The following is a 20,023-nucleotide window of genomic DNA, read 5'->3' as shown; positions in this document are numbered from 1 at the left end:
GCTTGTTCTTTGATGCAAAAAGTATAATGAGACTGCAAGATATATGATTTCTTTATACACACAAGCTCACAGCAGCAAAGGCTAACAAATTCTTTATCCAAGAAACAAATGAAACCAGCAAGGTCATAGCAACAGCGTGGAGAAGAGACTGACTGTAAGCTAATAAACGATAGACAGCTTTATGCTCTTTTGGACTCCCGGCCATGGACTGCTGTGGCATTACTGAGCTTCGAACTCGACGATCTGGTGAATGCTCAGACGGTTACTTCACTAATTTCTAGTTCATTAGCTGCTTAACCTTTTAAATGCAGATAAATATGGCGTAAGCTTTTTTGAATGCTATTTTGACAATATTGTTTACCATGTATTCATGATACTGCCCAAGGGATTATCAGCTCATTACAGTGCTGCTCTAAACTTACTGAAACTTTTCTATGGCCTTTGGGAAGGAAGATGAAACAATCTTGTTTATAAAATGAACAGTGTGCATAACATAAGCTGCCACTGAGCAACTGCTTATAATGGAGTTACCAAATGGGACAAAAGTCATCTTTAAAAAAGTGAAAAGGACAGGAAAAGAGGGGGTGGGAGCCTCTGAGACTACATTTGGGTTTGTAAAATGCATAACAAAAAGAGGCAAACAAGCTGAATAAAACAGGCCATTAGCGATCAGCTCTGGTTTGCGGTTTCAATCCACTCAGACTACAGAATAATTCAGTGAACATAACTTCAACATTACAACTTAGTTTTGCCAGTGAGATCTCACAAATTAACAGCAAACACCTTCCAGTGGTTATAGACAATACCTGCAGAAACACAGACTTCTCACTCACACAACAAGGCACTGTTCAAATGTAGGCTTGTGTGATATTTATTTTCCCCTATTCCCAATTTACAGTTTAAAAAAAAAGACAAATGATTTAATTGTCCAGAACCAACAGCCTAAAAAGACAAGCAAGTGTTTCTATCATTTCAGACTGAAGGAGTGTACAAGAGGGAGTAATAATATAACCAGCTGTGCAGTCAGGAACTGCTTGCTGGCAGTGGCAATCGCAAAAACTCAGCTGGATAGTGGATTTTTAAATGATTCCGCAGTAATGCACAGTAAACAGTAAAAAAAAAATTACAGTACATTTTCTATATAATCCTTTTACAAATCAGTTGCCAACATTTTCTCTGGCAATCAGCTACTGCTCAAAAGTGTTTGAATGCGTCTGAGCTCTGACCGAAAAAAGGAAAAGAAAAAAAAACAGCGTATTAATTACACTGTAATTATCATAACAGTTAACATTATTAAGATTAAGTGTTACATTAGCATAAGGGTTAGGTCTGACACATAGTTGTAGGCCTATTTAATTTTTTAGGTCAAAATTTCCATTCTTTTTTCTTGCCGAAATCTGAAAGAGCTGTTTATGAGTAATTTCCACCGATATTTTTGGTGCTATTCCTAATAAATGTACCTTACTGAAATAGTAATTATATATATACATATATATATATATATATATATATATATATATATATATATATATATATATATATATATATATATATATATATATAGCATCCCAGATTGACATGTTGACTGGCTCATCTAATGTTTTGTTGGGTGAAAAGACTGCTCTTTGGCATATTTTCGAGTGATAACTCATACTAGTGTACACAACGTAAGAGCTTTTGCAGAGCTCCTATGCAAATTGCATAAAGGTTGGCAGGTCAGGTTGTATAATATAATCTGAGTAAACATCACCGGATATTGTGGCAGACGATTAAACTGTTTTATACCACAGCACGGTTTAATGCTCAAACCTGATTGGTCAGAAGGTGTGCATCATTTTCTTATAACAGCAGGGCTCAGAAAGTAGTTCCGGCTGCAACGTGAACGATAGGTTTATATAGTAACAGCTCATACACACGGACGGTGGATGCTCCATATAATCTTAGATGAATAATAAACGGATTTTAAAAAACATGTTATTGTTTAACAAAGTAAAATGTGTCATTATTAATGTGGTGATGTTTCTTGTTCAGAGACATTTATTTAACATTTACGGGAGGAGTCTTGGTTGTAAGTGCTCTGCAACAGTCATGGTGCTTTTTTTTGTGGTTTATCAACACAGGAAAGTCTTCAGGACAGTGGAGTTTACTCTTTCCGGTTGCTCGGTAAAATGACAAGCTGTGTCTTTTGAGAGACAGAGAGAGAGAGAGAGAGAGAGAGAGAGAGAAAAGAGCGAGGCTGGTGTGGGAAAGACTGTTTATCTCAGCTATAACATAAGTGAACACAGGAACTAACTTGTCTCTCAAACGGTCCAACACAGCAAATCTTGCTATAAACCATTACAATGTCTAATGTTTCGTACATTAATAAATTAAACATTGTAACTGTTGGCAAATCGCTGTGGTATAGGCGGAATAACACACAGACCGGGCTGTTATAATGTATTTCCAGGTCTTGCCACATCACACCCCCTGGTATGCATTATTTTTGTATAACGACACAGTCTGGAGTGTGTTATTCCTTATATATTGCACAAGCGTATTGAGATTTATATACAGAGCACACTTAACCTCCCCAAACAGGTTTTTAGTCAGATGGTGCACGTACTCCATGCCCGAGGGAACTAGCATGAGGACGTCTTTTTGATAAAGATTACAAAGCACTTCAGTAAGTTGCATCTGCTAACTGCAGTAAATGTAAAATTAGTGAGGTTGATCTCAGTGTACAAGACCTGACTGTAGGTCTTCCTCTTTACTGTGCTGCATGTTTTACTGAAAATAACTCCAAAAATAACGTGGCAAATGCATTAAGAAAATATGAACCGGGCATGCTAATATCTGGGAAACAATGAAACAGTGCAGTCAAAGCAAGCGTACTGAACTGCCTAAGAAAAGAAAACACCTGAAAAAACTCATAGGTTGGTGCTGGACTCCTTGGTTGTGTTTACATCCCTCCTGTCAGTCATTTTACTGACACACCCCCATCTCACCCCACCGCTGCTCAGAAATGCAAACATGATAGAACCCAGTGCTAAACAACAGTAACAAAACACTGCTGCAAATGAGGCCAAAAGAAATAAAACAAGAGGAAATTTGGCAGCTGCACTTCCAAGATGGAAAAATGTCCTGATTGCAAAGGGGATGAATCTGGATGTTGATTATCAACATTTCTCCTGGCCAACTAATACTATAATAATAATAATAATAATAATAATAATAATAATAATGTTATATGATTTTATATTCATAATAGTATTAGTTGTCCAGGAGAAATGTTGATAATCGACATTCCAAATTCATCCCCTTTGCAGTCAGCAAACTATATTATTATTATTATAATATTATTATTATTATTATTATTATCATTATTTGTGTATGTGAGCATGGATGGTGTTTTTGTAGTTCACCATGTAGCCACTGGAACTCAGATTCTACTTTAAAATATCGTGTTGTATCTCACACTTATTGGTTGGGTGACTGACTGTATGGAGACTCTACGTATCATTAATGAGCCAGAGAGTTATAATGTGAGGTCCACTAGGGTGCTATAACTCTATAACCAGTGCAATTTAACCATATGATGTATATGCATTAAACACTACTCTAAAATTACAAAACAAACGCATCTCAAGCTGCAATCCTCTGTTTCGTAGTGTGTTTTTTCAGAAGACAGCAAAATATCAGCAAGCGCCACGATGAGACTGGAGGAAGTGAAATGAAGCAACACAAACTTACTGTAAGCCCAGTTTTAGACAGTGACAAAATTTAATGCATTTGCGCAACAGTGACCAACAGGAGGGTTTCTGTCATTTCATCACTGTGAAACTATGAGTTTTCAGTACTAACTGTTAGTCAAAACCACTGTTCATATTAGATTAGATTTCTGGACATGTATCCCAGATGGAGGACGTTTAGAGTAATTATAATTAAATCCCATGTGAACTACATATACCTCATTTTAACACAAACATTGTTTTGACTTTACTTGCTGTAGGGCTTGTGAACACACAAGTGTCTTTATACTGAGGAAACAACACAAAATCTATTTTCCCACCGAATACAATGAATTCTTTACCATGTCAACTAGGACAGATATACACTATATGGCCAAAAGTATGTGGACACTTGACCATCACGCCCATGTGTGCTTTTCGAACACCCTATTCCAGATTTATTCCCCCTTCGCTGTTATAATAAGCTCCACTCTTCTGGGAAGGCTTTCCACTAGATTTTGGAGTCTGACTGTGGGGATTTGTGTTCATTCAGCCACAAGAGCATTAATGAGGTCAGGCACTGATGTTGGGTGAAAAGGCCTGGTATGCAGTCGGTGTTCCAGTTCATCCCAAAGGTGTTCAGTGGGGTTGAGGTCAGGGCTCTGTGCAGGACACTCGACTTCTTCCACAGCAACCTTGGCAAACCATGTCTTCATGGAGCTCGCTTTGTGCACAGGGGCATTGTCATGCTGGAACATGTTTGGGCCTCTTAGTTCCAGTGAAGGGAAATTGTAATGCTACAGCATACAGAGACATCCTGTACAATTGTGTGCTTCCAACTTTGTGGCAGCATTTTGGAGAAAAACCACATATGGGTGTGATGGTCAGGTGTCCACAACCTATTGGCCACATTAGCTGGAGTTATTTCTACTAGAGCGGTTACAGAAGGTAAAATACAGCGATCACTTATCCTCTGCATGTCTATCAGAATTACTACAGACATCCTCCAGCCACATCACTTCATAGAGTGGGAACTGTATCCCTTCTGTACAGTACTCTTAAAATATGGCATAATCTTTAGGTAAAGTATTGTATAATATTTAAGTAAATTATGGCATAATCTTTAGGTAAAGTATGGCATAATCTTTATGTAAAATACGGCATAATCTTTAGGTAAATTACGGCATAATCTTTAGGTAAATTACGGCATAATCTTTATGTAAAATACGGCATAACCTTTAGGTAAATTACGGCATAATCTTTAGGTAAATTATGGCATAATCTTTAGGTAAATTACAGCATAATCTCTAGGTAAAATATGGTATAATATTTAAGTAAAATATGGCATAATCTTTCCAGACAGGTGTACACACAGTCTGTAAAAACACAGGTCTAAAATCTCTGAGATCCAGTAGTAGAGTCCAGTAATAATTACATTACCCCTCCTCCTCCTCGTGTAAAACTAATCCAGTCTGAATAGGGCTAAAGACTGAACGCCCAATACTACACATCCTCGCCTACTACCGTACTGTATAGTGTGATAAAACACAGTAGTGCAGTATATTTTCACATACTCTTTAGTACGCTAGTGTGCTGTTTCGGACGTAGCCAAGTCGAGGGAAACGCCTCACTTCCGGCAGAGGATATTACCAAAATAACCGACATAAAATTGTCTCTGCATGCTCATTCTGCTGTATGAACAGGGTGTTACCGCTAAGCCTGCACTCCATTGCAAAGTTTGTTGCAAAATTAAACGCTCGAGTGAATCATCTGCTGACTAACATTACAGGAACTGAAGGCCTTGCTGTCATGTGAAGTTTGCATGGACAGCTCGACACTGACAGCTAGCAGGCTTCCACAAAGTTAGCTGTGTGTTACAGTGCTTTATTTGGTACATATCTAAACAGATTTGTAACAGAAAAGGTGTAAAAACGAGTTAATAGCATGTCAATAAACGCTGTTACCGAATCTCACTGTATCTCATAGCAACCTTTAAGAACCTTATAGATTAACCTTCATTGCTTAACAGTTTTTAAACAAGAGCTTACTGAGTCAGCTAATCAATTGGCATTACTTTCGCAAAAGAAAAAAAAAAGGCTGGCTAGCCAAACAAGTCAATCAAGTGGAGTGACATTTTCCATGCTGTGTTTATTAATTGCTCAGCTAAACATGCTGAACAAGTGAGATAATAACTGGAAGCAAACTAACCAAAGCAAAGGAAAGGAAAGGAGAGCTGCAAAAACTTACTTGGTGGTTTGCTGTCGCTAAGCTAGCTAGCAAGGTTAGCCTGCTGGCCAGCGCAACTTTAACCCCAAATCCCAGACTTAATCCATAACGTCGGTCTGTCGTAGTCCAAATACGTTCGTCTTTCCCACTTTCGTAACATCTGAAGTTCTCCGTTAGCCGAGCTGCTAAACCGATGGCAGCTAGTCCCTTACTAGCCGAGTCAGTCCTGACATTTAACGCTATGCGCTGCAAATCTCACAGCTGAAACTCACCAACAATGTTCATAGGCCAAACTGTACGTTAGTCAAAAAAGACAGCAGTGAAACAGACAAAAGCAAAAAAAAAAAAACAAAAAAAAAAAACACCAAAGTGCGTGACTGATAACGCGAACACACACCAAAGCACGCTAATAAGGAACTTTAATGCTGTCAGCTACCCAAAAGAAGAAGAAGAAGCGTCCGTCAAAGCTGCTAACATGCTAACTGTGACTCACAGCGACACTTCCTAACTCTCTTAACGTTACAGTAATTTCCAACACGCCCGACGGAGTTTCGGTTATGTCTTCAGCGAAAAAAAAAGGGAAAGTGTGGCCGCTATTTAATTTCCAGCACGCAGTGTGGGTGAGTGTTTTCCGTCCCCGCCTCAGAGCTGCGCAGGTTCACAGCAGAGCTTCACGCTGTCAGTGACACACACACACACACACACAGCGGAGAGAGCGATAGCAGCTCCATAACACACTGCACTACCACCTGTAGGCTGTACACTCCACTCACTACACAACCCACTGCTCACACTGCCCTCCTGTCAAAATATACACTAAATAAACAAATAAAGCCAAGGTGAGCTTCTTACACCAATACTTATGTTATTATACTTCCATAATACACTTATAATGTATGATAGTCAAATATTATGGCTATTATTATATAACTATTATTATATAATAAACTTGTCTGGTCGAGATGAAAGCCTGGAGAATGGTACAAACACTTGTTTGAAAATCTGTATTACAATATACTGTATAATCCTACTCCTACTACCCCTGCTACTACTACTACTACCCCTACCCCTACTCCTACTACCCCTACTCCTACTACTCCTCCTACTCCTTCTACCCCTACTCCTACTACTCCTCCTCCTACTCCCACTACCCCTACTCCTACTACCCCTACTCCTACTACTCCTCCTACTCCTACTACCCGTACTCCTACTACTCCTCCTCCTACTCCCACTACCCCTACTCCTACTACCCCTACTCCTACTACTCCTCCTCCTACTCCCACTACCCCTACTCCTACTACCCCTACTCCTACTACTCCTCCTACTCCTACTACCCCTACTCCTACTACTCCTCCTACTCCCACTACCCCTACTCCTACTACCCCTACTCCTACTACTCCTCCTCCTACTCCTACTACCCCTACTCCTACTACCCCTACTCCTACTCCCACTACCCCTACTCCTACTACCCCTACTCCTACTACTCCTCCTACTCCCACTACCCCTACTCCTACTACCCCTACTCCTACTACTCCTCCTCCTACTCCTACTACCCCTACTCCTACTACCCCTACTCCTACTCCCACTACCCCTACTCCTACTACCCCTACTCCTACTACTCCTCCTACTCCTACTACCCCTACTCCTACTACTCCTCCTACTCCCACTACCCCTACTCCTACTACCCCTACTCCTACTACTCCTCCTCCTACTCCCACTACCCCTACTCCTACTACTCCTCCTACTCCCACTACCCCTACTCCTACTACCCCTACTCCTACTACTCCTCCTCCTACTCCCACTACCCCTACTCCTACTACCCCTACTCCTACTACTCCTCCTCCTACTCCCACTACCCCTACTCCTACTACCCCTACTCCTACTCCCACTACCCCTACTCCTACTACCCCTACTCCTACTACTCCTCCTCCTACTCCCACTACCCCTACTCCTACTACCCCTACTCCCACTACCCCTACTCCTACTCCCACTACCCCTACTCCTACTACCCCTACTCCTACTACTCCTACTCCCACTACCCCTACTCCTACTACTACTCCTACTCCCACTACCCCTACTCCTACCCCTACTCCTACTACTCCTACTCCCACTCCCACTACCCCTACTCCTACTACTCCTACTCCCACTACCCCTACTCCTACTACTCCTACTACCCCTACTCCTACTACTACTCCTACTCCCACTAACCCTACTCCTCCTACTACTACTCCCACTACCCCTACTCCTACTACTCCCACTACCCCTACTCCTACTACTACTCCTACTCCCACTAACCCTACTCCTCCTACTACTACTCCTACTACCCCTACTCCTACTACTCCTACTACTACTCCTACTCCCACTACCCCTACTACTACTACTCCTACTACCCCTGCTACTACTACTACTACTACTCCTCCTCCTACTCCTACTACCCCTACTCCTACTACCCCTACTCCTACTCCCACTACCCCTACTCCTACTACTCCTCCTACTCCCACTACCCCTACTCCTACTACCCCTACTCCTACTACTCCTCCTCCTACTCCCACTACCCCTACTCCTACTACCCCTACTCCTACTCCCACTACCCCTACTCCTACTACCCCTACTCCTACTACTCCTCCTCCTACTCCCACTACCCCTACTCCTACTACCCCTACTCCCACTACCCCTACTCCTACTCCCACTACCCCTACTCCTACTACCCCTACTCCTACTACTCCTACTCCCACTACCCCTACTCCTACTACTACTCCTACTCCCACTACCCCTACTCCTACCCCTACTCCTACTACTCCTACTCCCACTCCCACTACCCCTACTCCTACTACTCCTACTCCCACTACCCCTACTCCTACTACTCCTACTACCCCTACTCCTACTACTACTCCTACTCCCACTAACCCTACTCCTCCTACTACTACTCCCACTACCCCTACTCCTACTACTCCCACTACCCCTACTCCTACTACTACTCCTACTCCCACTAACCCTACTCCTCCTACTACTACTCCTACTACCCCTACTCCTACTACTCCTACTACTACTCCTACTCCCACTACCCCTACTACTACTACTCCTACTACCCCTGCTACTACTACTACTACTACTCCTCCTCCTACTCCTACTACCCCTACTCCTACTACCCCTACTCCTACTCCCACTACCCCTACTCCTACTACTCCTCCTACTCCCACTACCCCTACTCCTACTACCCCTACTCCTACTACTCCTCCTCCTACTCCCACTACCCCTACTCCTACTACCCCTACTCCTACTCCCACTACCCCTACTCCTACTACCCCTACTCCTACTACTCCTCCTCCTACTCCCACTACCCCTACTCCTACTACCCCTACTCCTACTCCCACTACCCCTACTCCTACTACCCCTACTCCTACTACTCCTCCTCCTACTCCCACTACCCCTACTCCTACTACCCCTACTCCCACTACCCCTACTCCTACTACTCCTACTACTACTACTCCTCCTACTACTCCTCCTCCTCCTGCTACTACTACTACCCCTACTCCTACTACCCCTACTCCTACTACTCCTACTACTCCTCCTCCTCCTCCTCCTACTACTACTACTACTACCCCTACTCCTACTCCCACTACCCCTACTCCTACTACCCCTACTCCTACTACTCCTACTCCCACTACCCCTACTCCTACTACTACTCCTACTCCCACTACCCCTACTCCTACCCCTACTCCTACTACTCCTACTCCCACTCCCACTACCCCTACTCCTACTACTCCTACTCCCACTACCCCTACTCCTACTACTCCTACTACCCCTACTCCTACTACTACTCCTACTCCCACTACCCCTACTCCTACTACTACTCCTACTCCCACTAACCCTACTCCTCCTACTACTACTCCTACTACCCCTACTCCTACTACTCCTACTCCCACTACCCCTACTCCTACTACTACTACTCCTACTACCCCTACTCCTACTACCCCTGCTACTACTACTATTACTACTCCTCCTCCTACTCCTACTACCCCTACTCCTACTACCCCTACTCCTACTCCCACTACCCCTACTCCTCCTACTACTACTCCCACTACCCCTACTCCTACTACTCCAACTACCCCTACTACTCCTCCTACTACTACTACTCATAATCCTACTACTCCTTCTACTCCTACTTCTCCTGCTACTCCTAATACTACTACTCCTACTACTACTTCTACTACCCCTACTCCTACTACTCCCACTACCCCCACTCATACTCCTACTCATAATACTACTACTCCTCCTCCTCCACCTCCTACTACTACTACTACTTTTTCTTCTCCTCCTCCTCCTTGTACTACTACTACTCCTACTCCTCCTACTACTATTACTACTACTACTAATAATAGTTAGTTAGCTTAGTGGTTAGCACTGTTGCCTCGCACCTCAGTGGTTGGGGGGGTCAAATCCCGCCCTGCGTGTGCTGAGTTTGCATATTCTCCCTGTGCTTCAGGGGTTTCCTCCAGGTACTCAGATTTCCTCCCCAAGTCCAAAGACATGCACTGTAGGCTGATTGGAATTTCCAAATTGTCCCTAGTGTGTGTGCGATTGTGCTCTGCGTTGTTGGCATCCCGTCCAGGGTGTCCCCCTGCCTTGTGCCCCGAGTTCCCTGGGATAGGCTCCAGGCTCCCCCATGACCCTGTGTAGGATAAGCGGCACAGAAAATGGATGGGTGATGGTGCAGTGAGTGGCACTGAATAGCATCTCAAAGCTCCAGTTTAATTTTAGCTCAGGTTACTGTCTGTGTGGTTTCACATCTTCTTCCTGTGTCTCGTCCCTCTGTCCAAAAACATGTTGCTAAACTGTCCCTAAGTGTGAATAAGTGTGTGTGCATGATGCCATGCGATGACCTGGCATCCCATCCAGGGTATATCCCTGCTCCACGTCGTGCCCAGTGTTCCCAGGATAGGCTCCGGATCCACCACAACCCTGACCAGGATAAAAGCGGTTACTGAAGATAAATAAACTAATTGTATTAATAATAATAATAATAATAATAATAATAATAATACAATGCATTGATTATATTATTATATTACCTAATTTGTACATCTGCAAAGTAATTTAGAGAAAACAAACCAAGCACAAATGTATAAAAAAATCTTTTAAATAAAAATATATTTAAAGACCATATTAAAACCAAATTTTACATATAAAAATCATGAAACTAAAATTTGTTGTAAATATTTCAACTTTGAGCCTTGTGAAAATTGTGTTCAAAGTAAGCATGCACCAAGCGATAAACATCTGCAAGAATCTCATCACCCAGAAGGCAGTGCAGTGCCATCTATTCATGCAGTTCTTCTTCTTCTTCTTCTTTTTCTTCTTCTTCTTATCGTTAGGGGTCCAAGCATGTAATTTGTTAGGATTCTTCTTCTTCTTCTTCTGATGTTCTGCTGAAATGAATTGTGCAGACCAAGCTGTAAGTCCTACGGATGTGAAACTTGGTTAACAGGTAGTACTTTGTCCATCATCAAATGGAGTACTCTGTCCATCACCAAACCCAGGCAAGAGAGATGGGCCCAGTTGGCCCAGTTGGCTTAAGCCAAATTCAGTTAGGCTCCACCCACTAATTTTTGCCATGATGGATTTTTTTTTTTTTTTTGCATAATTTGTATAATATGCAAAAACTGCTTTTGCAAACTAAATCTAGGATTTTTGGCCAATCTTCGGGAATTTCACTTCACTACTCAGGAGACTGTGAACTTCTGTAATTATCAAATGCACGTCTGATTATGGATACATGGGACAGTTCGTCCATAACACACTAATTAATTTGATGATGAAGTTATCAAACAGGAAGCAAGGGCATATCTCAGCAGCTGTGTGATGTATTCTGACCAAAAATCTGTCTAAATTCACCTCTATGTGATGCTAAAATTCACACATTGATAAAATTGCTAATAACTTTTGAACTGCTCAACATCAACTCAAGATTCTTGCTCCCTTTGATTCCCTTGAAACTGCTGAGTGGTTGTAATGTAACAAATTTGTGATTTCTCAAACAGGAGGTCAGTCATTTAGAATTTTACCAAAAACATTTTTTGCTTCTTCTCCTACAAAACTTGTTCCATAACCAAGAATTTTGGAAGAGAGCATCTTGGAGAATAACCCAAACAAAACTTGTTTCTCAGATTTTTGATATCATGGATGGTTTGTCCATAAAGCACAAACAAATTTGTGGTCAAGTCACCAAACAGGAAGTGAGGACATATCTCAGCAACTGTGTGACAGATTTTGACCAGACTTTGTTGATGAGTAAATGACCTTGTCCTAAGGGACTCCAAGTTTTTTTGGTCTAAATCCCCTCCAGCCGTGCTATAATTAAAAAATTAGTACAACTACTCATAACTTTTGAACCTCGTAATTCCCTTGAAGGTGCTGAGAGTTGCTCATATAAGGTGATTTTTGATTTGCCAAACAGGTAGTCTGCCATTTTGAAATTTAATAAAAACTGTTTTTTGTTTTTTTGGTTTTTTTTTGCTTCTTCTCTTACAATTCTGTTCAATCATCATTAAATTTGTATCACAGCATCAAGAGATCAGTTAAAAAAAAAAAAAAAAAAAAGATTTGAGGGCATATCTCAGCAACACTTTTATTGATTACATATATTTAGCAACATGATCTGAGGTTACAAACAAGATTTGACTTCATTTGCAACTTGGGAGGGCTACCAAAAACAGGAAGTGAGGCAATATCTCAGCAACAGCTTGGCCTTTTACCTTCAAATTTATCATAGCTTCTTGGGGGCAGGCACTGATGTTCCCAATGGCTTCTAGTCTTGGGGACAGAAAGTGCTTGGTCAGAGAGTGCTTATATAAGTATAGCTTGCAGCTATATTTATGAATGCTATCCTCTGTAACTGCCAGCTCCACACACACACACACACACACACACACACACAGCTTTTAATCACACTGAGTCACTGCACTGACAACAGCCTATAATTTGTATGTTACAACAAATTTTTTGTTGCCACTGATCAGCTCTTGTTAGACAGACAGACAGACAGAAGGACAGACAGACAGAAGGACAGATAGATTAGATAGAGTTCTTTATACAGACAGTAAAGTAAGTTAGTATATTAAATTTAAAAAATGCAGCAGCAGTAGCAGCAGCAAAAATTACAGCAACCTTAAGCCATCAGTCAGCAGACTGCTCTTCAGTTAAAAATCTAATCTAATCTTTTGATGACCAACATTTCTTTCTTTAGTTTGGCACTAAATAATGGTTCTATCTGACACAAAACATGTTCCATAAATATATGTTCAAATGTTCATATACTTGCTATTTTGACCATAATGGTTGGGAATGTCATGCTAATTGCCCTATAAGAGATTTTCCACACTCGTTATTCATTTGAATTCTCCGTTCACCTCTCTTTTTTGTCTTTTCTTCCTTATTTCTGTCACACTTGACCTTTAGTAGTTTTCCGTAGGTATGGAGAAGGTAGGTGAGTCTGGATAAAGACTAGCACCAGGGGGAGCTACAGTTTCTTTTTTCGCCACAGAGCTATGCTCTGGACAGATCCTTTACTGAACTGGATTCCATAGTGGGGCTTAGACATCAAATTGTATCACTTTATTTGAGAGTTTATAGATACAGCTTGACTTCTACCTGACTTGTACTAGAGTTACTTTTATTGACCAAATATATTAATTTATTCACCTTCAGTAACCACTTAATCCTGATCAGGGTCGCAGTGGATCCGGAGTATATCCTGGGAAAACTGGGAGTGAGAAGTGGGCCACTCCATTGCAGGGCACCGGGGCACCATGCACACACACACATACACACACACATTCACAATTTGGTTCAATTCTGAGAAGCCAATCCACCTGTTTTTGGAGGTGGGAGAAAACCGGAGAACCTGGAGGAAACCTCACTAAATACATTTGAGTGTAAATGTTGTACGCGCTGTTGTTTACTGTTTGCACGCAAGACATAACAAGACGTTTAGTGTGTTAGTTTACAGCGTACATTCATTAGTAACAAAAATTTATTATATTAATAAAAATTATGCATATGTTAAGATATTAATAGTTGAAAAAAAAGGAAAAAATTCATCTCCTTTTTTCCTATAAAAAGGAAGTTTTTATATAATAACATATGCAGCCACACAACAGAGTGCTGTTCTCATTGTTAAACTGCAAAGATAGGTTATTTGTTAACATAAATTTAACACTAGGTTTGGGGAAACTTTTATTACACGGATTCCATCTCAGGGTCTTACCCCCTTCTCTTGCAAATCAATACTTTACCACCTACGTGTTCCTGACATAGACCCCATTACATAACACAAACACTGTAAGAACATCCCCAGAAGGTATAGCTGAACAAAGGGTGGATAGGATAGTGCTTCGGGAACTTTAGGTCTGTTAGGCTATCCTATACCCCCTCACTGGATTCCCGCCTGGTGCTTTTTGTGTCCCCTCCACCCCCACTCCACTTTTCACTTTCACCCAAATACTCCCTGTGTTTCCCCTCCCCAAACCCTGCACCCATTATGGAGTGCCAATTATGCAGTGGAGGGTAAAGGGGAGGGGGGATAACAATGCAGATAAAGAAAGCATGCGGTTAGAGCCTTGTGAATGGCTCCATTCAGTCAAGCCAGGCACACAGAAAAGCAGTCCGGCACTCCCAAACCCCAAAGTTTCACTTAGTACAACTGTGCATTTATCTTCTATAATTACATGCGAGCTCACACATACATGCATATGTTCATGCATGAGCACACACAGCCTGAAACAGCAGCGCAAACTTATCTAACCTGCAAAAGGCTTACTTTCAGACTGATCCAATGCCACATATCTATGTGTAATCGCTCACCCTAATGTGTGTTACATCAAAGGTGTCACATAGTACTACTCAAGTTCAAGTTGCAGCCAGAGTGTGATTTTATCTCACAGAGGCTTAGAAACCAAAAGGAAAAGATTAATTGGTGCCATTTGCTGTTAAATGCTTTTACAGCTCAGGCCAACTGTCCAAATATGTCTGTGGTTCATACAGGTAGCCTTTTTATTTAAATAAAATGCATAAACTCCATGCACTGTCTAAACTGAGAAAGAAATTAAAGCTTCAAAATAAATCTGTACAAGTCAGTGAATACTGGCCAGTCTCTTGTGTTTAAAGTGTGTTATTGAACTTAAGGGACTTTTTGAAAATAGTGTTGCTTTAAGCCTACACTCAGTACATTTTAAAATACATTGATAACCTCTTCCTTAGCAGATCAGGAAGTCTACGTGGATTGCAGATCAACATAATCATAACGAGATGTTCAAGTTCAATACTAAATCCAAAAATGCATTATCAAAATTACAAAGCAGCAGGTCCTTAAACATATATATACAGCATTTAACATATCAATGACCATTACCAGTAAGACAGACACTCATCTTTGCACAAGTTCACGCAAAGAGAGAAAAGTGAATGAAATGGCCTGGTCTGGAGCATCCTGTCTGTGAAATAGGTCATGGCCCCTCCACCTGTTACCTCACAGATGTTTAACTCCATACTATGCGTCTGCCCTTATTAATCACCCCCGCACACACAGCTCGAGTTATGTGTGAGTATTTGGAGAGGGGAGGCTCCATATGGGTCCTCCTGCAACTCTTTTCTGATCCGACAGGCGGGCAGATGAGACGTGATCCTACAGGTCACCCTGCACAGACGTAAGACGAATAGCTGAGCAGAAGAGAAGTGCATGGGGCCCCACTACCGTCTGCCAGCATAGTCCAGCTCCCGTCACCTCATCCCCCAGCTCCCACAAATACCCCCACCCACCTAACCACACACACACACACACACACACACACACACACACACACACACATACAGGTTCCCATTAAGTCTATAGGATTTGAGAAAGCATTTTATATACATACAGATTTTCATACACATTAGTAGAGAATAATGAAGTAATAGTAGTCATCTAAATAATTACTGGAGCAAGAGTAAGAAAGTGTCTAGTGAAAAAACTTTTTAAGTAGCGCATTACTCAGGATTAGGCAGGATTAGATATAAACGTCAGAATAAGCAGTGATGATGATGGTGATGATGATAGTAAAGACATTTAATGTAATTGCAATGAGACAAAATTATTTAAACCCATGTGTCACGGAATTTACAGAATTCTGTATCAGAATTTACAGAATTTAGTGTATCATACAGAATACGCACCTCTCTGTTGAAGAGTACATTTCATTCTGTGCGAGCTAGTTAGCATTACCTTACGCTGAGTTCAAATGGGGTTGTGTTCATTGTGTTTACGAGAAGTTTCCACATGAATATCCCACTCTTGTGGTATTTACTGCCTATTTTCTGACAGATCCAAGTTCACAAGCTGCAAGTCAATGTTGATGTTGATCACTAAGGCAGAGCGCATGGAGATTTGGTTTAGATTTAATGCTAAGTAATAGCTATATGCTAGCAAATTACCTTAAAAATTCCACTGGAATTTAAATGACTTAAAGTTCTGAATGCATTCGGATATTAATTTGGTCATAATTGTATACTGCCCCTGAGAGTAGCATTGCAGTATGCATTCAATTAGGATAAAACATAGAAGGTAAAATATGTTTCACTTTTTTTAAGCAAAGAAAATTGTAAGCAAGCAATACTATAATTTTAGCATAACATTTATCACTCCCATTGGATTTTATTCATCTAAATAGTCTGGTATTTCCATTCGTCTTCATGTACGAGAATTTTTTTTTATTGTTTTAGTAATTCCAAATCAGCTAAACAGAAAAACTATGTAACAGGTAGAACAAAGCCAAATGAACAAATGAAAAGTACATATTTCACTTTAATCCAGTAAAAGTAAAAATGACTCCAAATTAAATTTATTTAAAAAGTTAATTAAGTGTAATGCATATGTAATTGTATGTAATTGTATTTATATACAATACAATAAATATGATTTTTATTACATCCATTACCAGTGCATAGACACTATAGCAAGCTGTCCATATGTAAGTCATATTTATGGCCCTCATTTCCCAAAAGGAAAAAAAAAACTCTCATAGCAGAGAGCTCAACAGATGGTAAAGAGAGGGTCTCTTTCAAAACTTTTGGCAAGTGGAGCCCAGTGCAAAACTCCACATTTTGTGAACTGGCTGCTCACACATAAACACACCATTTTTCTCAAGCTGCACTGCATCGGGGTTACATTACACACCTTTGAGCATCCATTTTCAGGGTTCAGTGTAAAATGGATTTCAATGAGAAAGAGAAGGTCAGGAGAGGAGGTGCGGAGGCAAGATGAGGGGTGGTGGAATAGGGAGCAGGGTGGGAAACCAACAGGAGGGGAAAGAAAGGAGGTGTACTTGGGGTAGAGGGATTTTCCATTTAAAAAAAAAACTGGGGCCACTGGTTATTGAGTTGCATGAGAAGGATCCCCCTTTTTCTTTTTTTTTTTTTTGTTCTCCCCCTGCACCCCTCCTCCTCTAGTCTCTCCAGCCTTCTACCTCGCTCGTCTTCCTCTCTCATTACCATAGCAGCTGCAGAGCTGTGTATGTGTGAGCATGCATGTGTGTGTGCGCGTATGTGTGTGTGCATGGGTGGGGGGCAGGGTAGGGCAGTGTGACTTGGGCAGGGGCTCCCGTCAATGGTGGGACGTCTGTAACTTGAATAGGGGAGCAGAGAGCCGGGCTGGCCGAACAAAAGCGAGAGAGAAGAGGAGAGCGAACAAGTGAATGGGGCGGCTTGTCACCAGGAGCTAGAGCACGCAAAACGGAGTGAAATAGTAAAAGAAAGGAAGCAAAAAAAGGGAGCAGAGGGCATGTGAGGATTGGCCTGGCCACCTGTCTCTCACTCCCTCTGTCTCTTGGCCCTTCTGTCAATGCAGGGACCAAAGGTTAGAGTTATGAGAGAGAGAGAGACCCAGAGCGATTTGCGTAAAAGAAAATTTTAGTAAATGCACTGTATGTTGGTGGTGGTATGGGGGATGCAGGTTGAACACAAAAGCTCTTTGTTGGTACTTGAAAAAAAAAAAACAGCTATAGTAAAAACACAGCAAAAGTATTCCAGAGTTGGTGTATCAGACCAATGTAATTTGTAGACTGACCTCAGATAAGAGGCTTATTTAATTTGTGAATGGTAAATGTAGATACTTGTGCAATGTGGTTATCTTATCTCTTTAGCTGAAATCCTTCATAGACTTCTCAGGCAAATATGTGTTGAGGTATGCAAAAAATCTCTCTCTATAAGTCAGCTGTCACGATTTGTCTGAAAATATAACCCAGTGTGTGCTAGGTTTGATAGTTTGCCATTTAAAACTACCCGTTACTTGCAAAAAGGCCTTGTTGTCTACTTCATTCATTCATTCATTCATTCATTCATTCATCCTCAGTAAACACTTTATCCTGAGCAGGGTCATAGTGGATCCAGAGCCCATCCTGGCAACACTAAGCGCAAGGCGGGAGAATTCACTCAGCATGGGACACCGGTTCAACAGAGGGCACCATTCATGCACACATTCACACACTCATGCACAACTAGGGCCAATCTAGTGTAGCCAATCCACCTACCTCCATGTTTTTGGACAGTGGCAAAAAGGGAGAACCCACAGGAAGCCTACGCGGACACAGGTAGAACATCTGAAACTCCATACAGGCAGCAACACAAGTTTAGGATCAAACCAGGGACCCTGGAGTTGTGAGGCTCAATGCTACCTACTGGAACTGGTTTATTTCCAGAATCATTCCTTAGATGAGTCTCAGTGCCTTTAAATCATCTAAATCATAATATTATGTAAACCCAGCAGGGAATTTGAATTCGGCTTGGCCACAATAAAGCAATCATGATGACTGTGCTCTCTAATATAACTGACAGTTATATTTCCATCAGAGTATATGGCTATTTTTTACTCATTTTTTACTAAAATATCTCACTTTTATGCTATTGTGTTACATACTGTGGTTATTTTTTACTACTTTATTAATATATTGTCTTTTATTCCTACACTGTTGTGACATACCTGTTTGAGCAACCTCTGGCAAAAGAATCTTATCTTATCTTATCTTGTATGATTCTCTCCATTTATAAGTAGTTGTGCTTTTGAGTGAACATACAGAAAACAGACAGAACAATCATTTTTACAGCTGTTGCCGCCTCACAGCTCAGTGGTCTCAGAGCTCGGGTTACTATCTGTGTGGACATGTTTCTCCCTGTGTCTGCTTAGGTTTCTTCTTCTGTTTCCTCCAAAAAACATGCTGCTAGGTGGACTGGCTACTCAAAATTGCCCCTTGGTGTGAATAAGTGTTCGAATGTGTGCATGCACTGGCGTCCCATCCAGGGTGTATTCCTGCCTCGCACACAGCGTTTCCAGGATAGGTTCTGGATCCATGTGACCCTTACCAGGATAAGGCGTTTACTGAAGATGAATGAATGACATTTTACAGTCATATCAAAAAAACTGAGTCACCAGGCTATGTTAAGCATTGCCATTATAAGAGGTCAAATTCATACAGAGGAAAAAACCCTACCAGCTAATCAGGATACATATGACATGTTGTGCCTCAGAGTATTATGAATGTACAGCTGACTGGTATGGTCTTTTATATATCGACATATCACAAAGAATGCTCAGTGTTGTTAACCACATTAGAACACAGAATTGATCCTACCATGTAGCTTGGAGTCCCTCAGGGGTCAGTTTGTGGTCCAGTCACTGGGCTTAGTGATCACATGGCCCTCTCTTATCATTGCTATGCCTATGACAGCTTTTTTTCGCCTCTTTTTGATCCTTCTCCCACCTCTCAGAAGATATCAGTCTGACTTTCTGACAATTCCTCCTGAACACCTTTTTTACTTCACCGCTTTAAATTTGTGTAATTATTTATGCACCTAGGCTAGAAGTAGACGCTTAATGTTACTGTCTTTGGTATTACTTCTTGGTTTCCTGAACTTAATAATGTTTTTGCACTCAGGTTTAAAATGATCTTTTTTTCTCATCATTAGGATCAATCTTGTCACTCAGCATATGAACCCTTGTAGATCCCATGGGTGCTTTGAATCATTGTGCCTTCAACTGTTACACATTCAGTAAGTTG

General features: G+C 41.4%; 1 protein-coding gene across 1 annotated transcript in view; it reads right to left on the bottom strand.

Annotated features, from left to right (window-relative positions):
* jak2b (Janus kinase 2b) overlaps positions 1 to 6,639 on the bottom strand; it is a 29,616-nt gene extending 22,977 nt beyond the window's left edge. Inside the window, exon 1 of the mRNA XM_026931339.3 lies at positions 5,958 to 6,639. The gene's annotated coding sequence lies outside the window, so the exon portion shown is untranslated. The remainder of the gene's footprint in view (positions 1 to 5,957) is intronic.
* Between the last annotated feature and the right edge of the window lie 13,384 nt (positions 6,640 to 20,023).

This window comes from Pangasianodon hypophthalmus, chromosome 24 (genome assembly GCF_027358585.1).
Source record: "Pangasianodon hypophthalmus isolate fPanHyp1 chromosome 24, fPanHyp1.pri, whole genome shotgun sequence".
Classification (NCBI taxonomy): domain Eukaryota; kingdom Metazoa; phylum Chordata; class Actinopteri; order Siluriformes; family Pangasiidae; genus Pangasianodon; species Pangasianodon hypophthalmus.
Note: the sequence above shows the minus strand (reverse complement) of the source record. Positions and strands in the feature narration are given on the sequence as shown.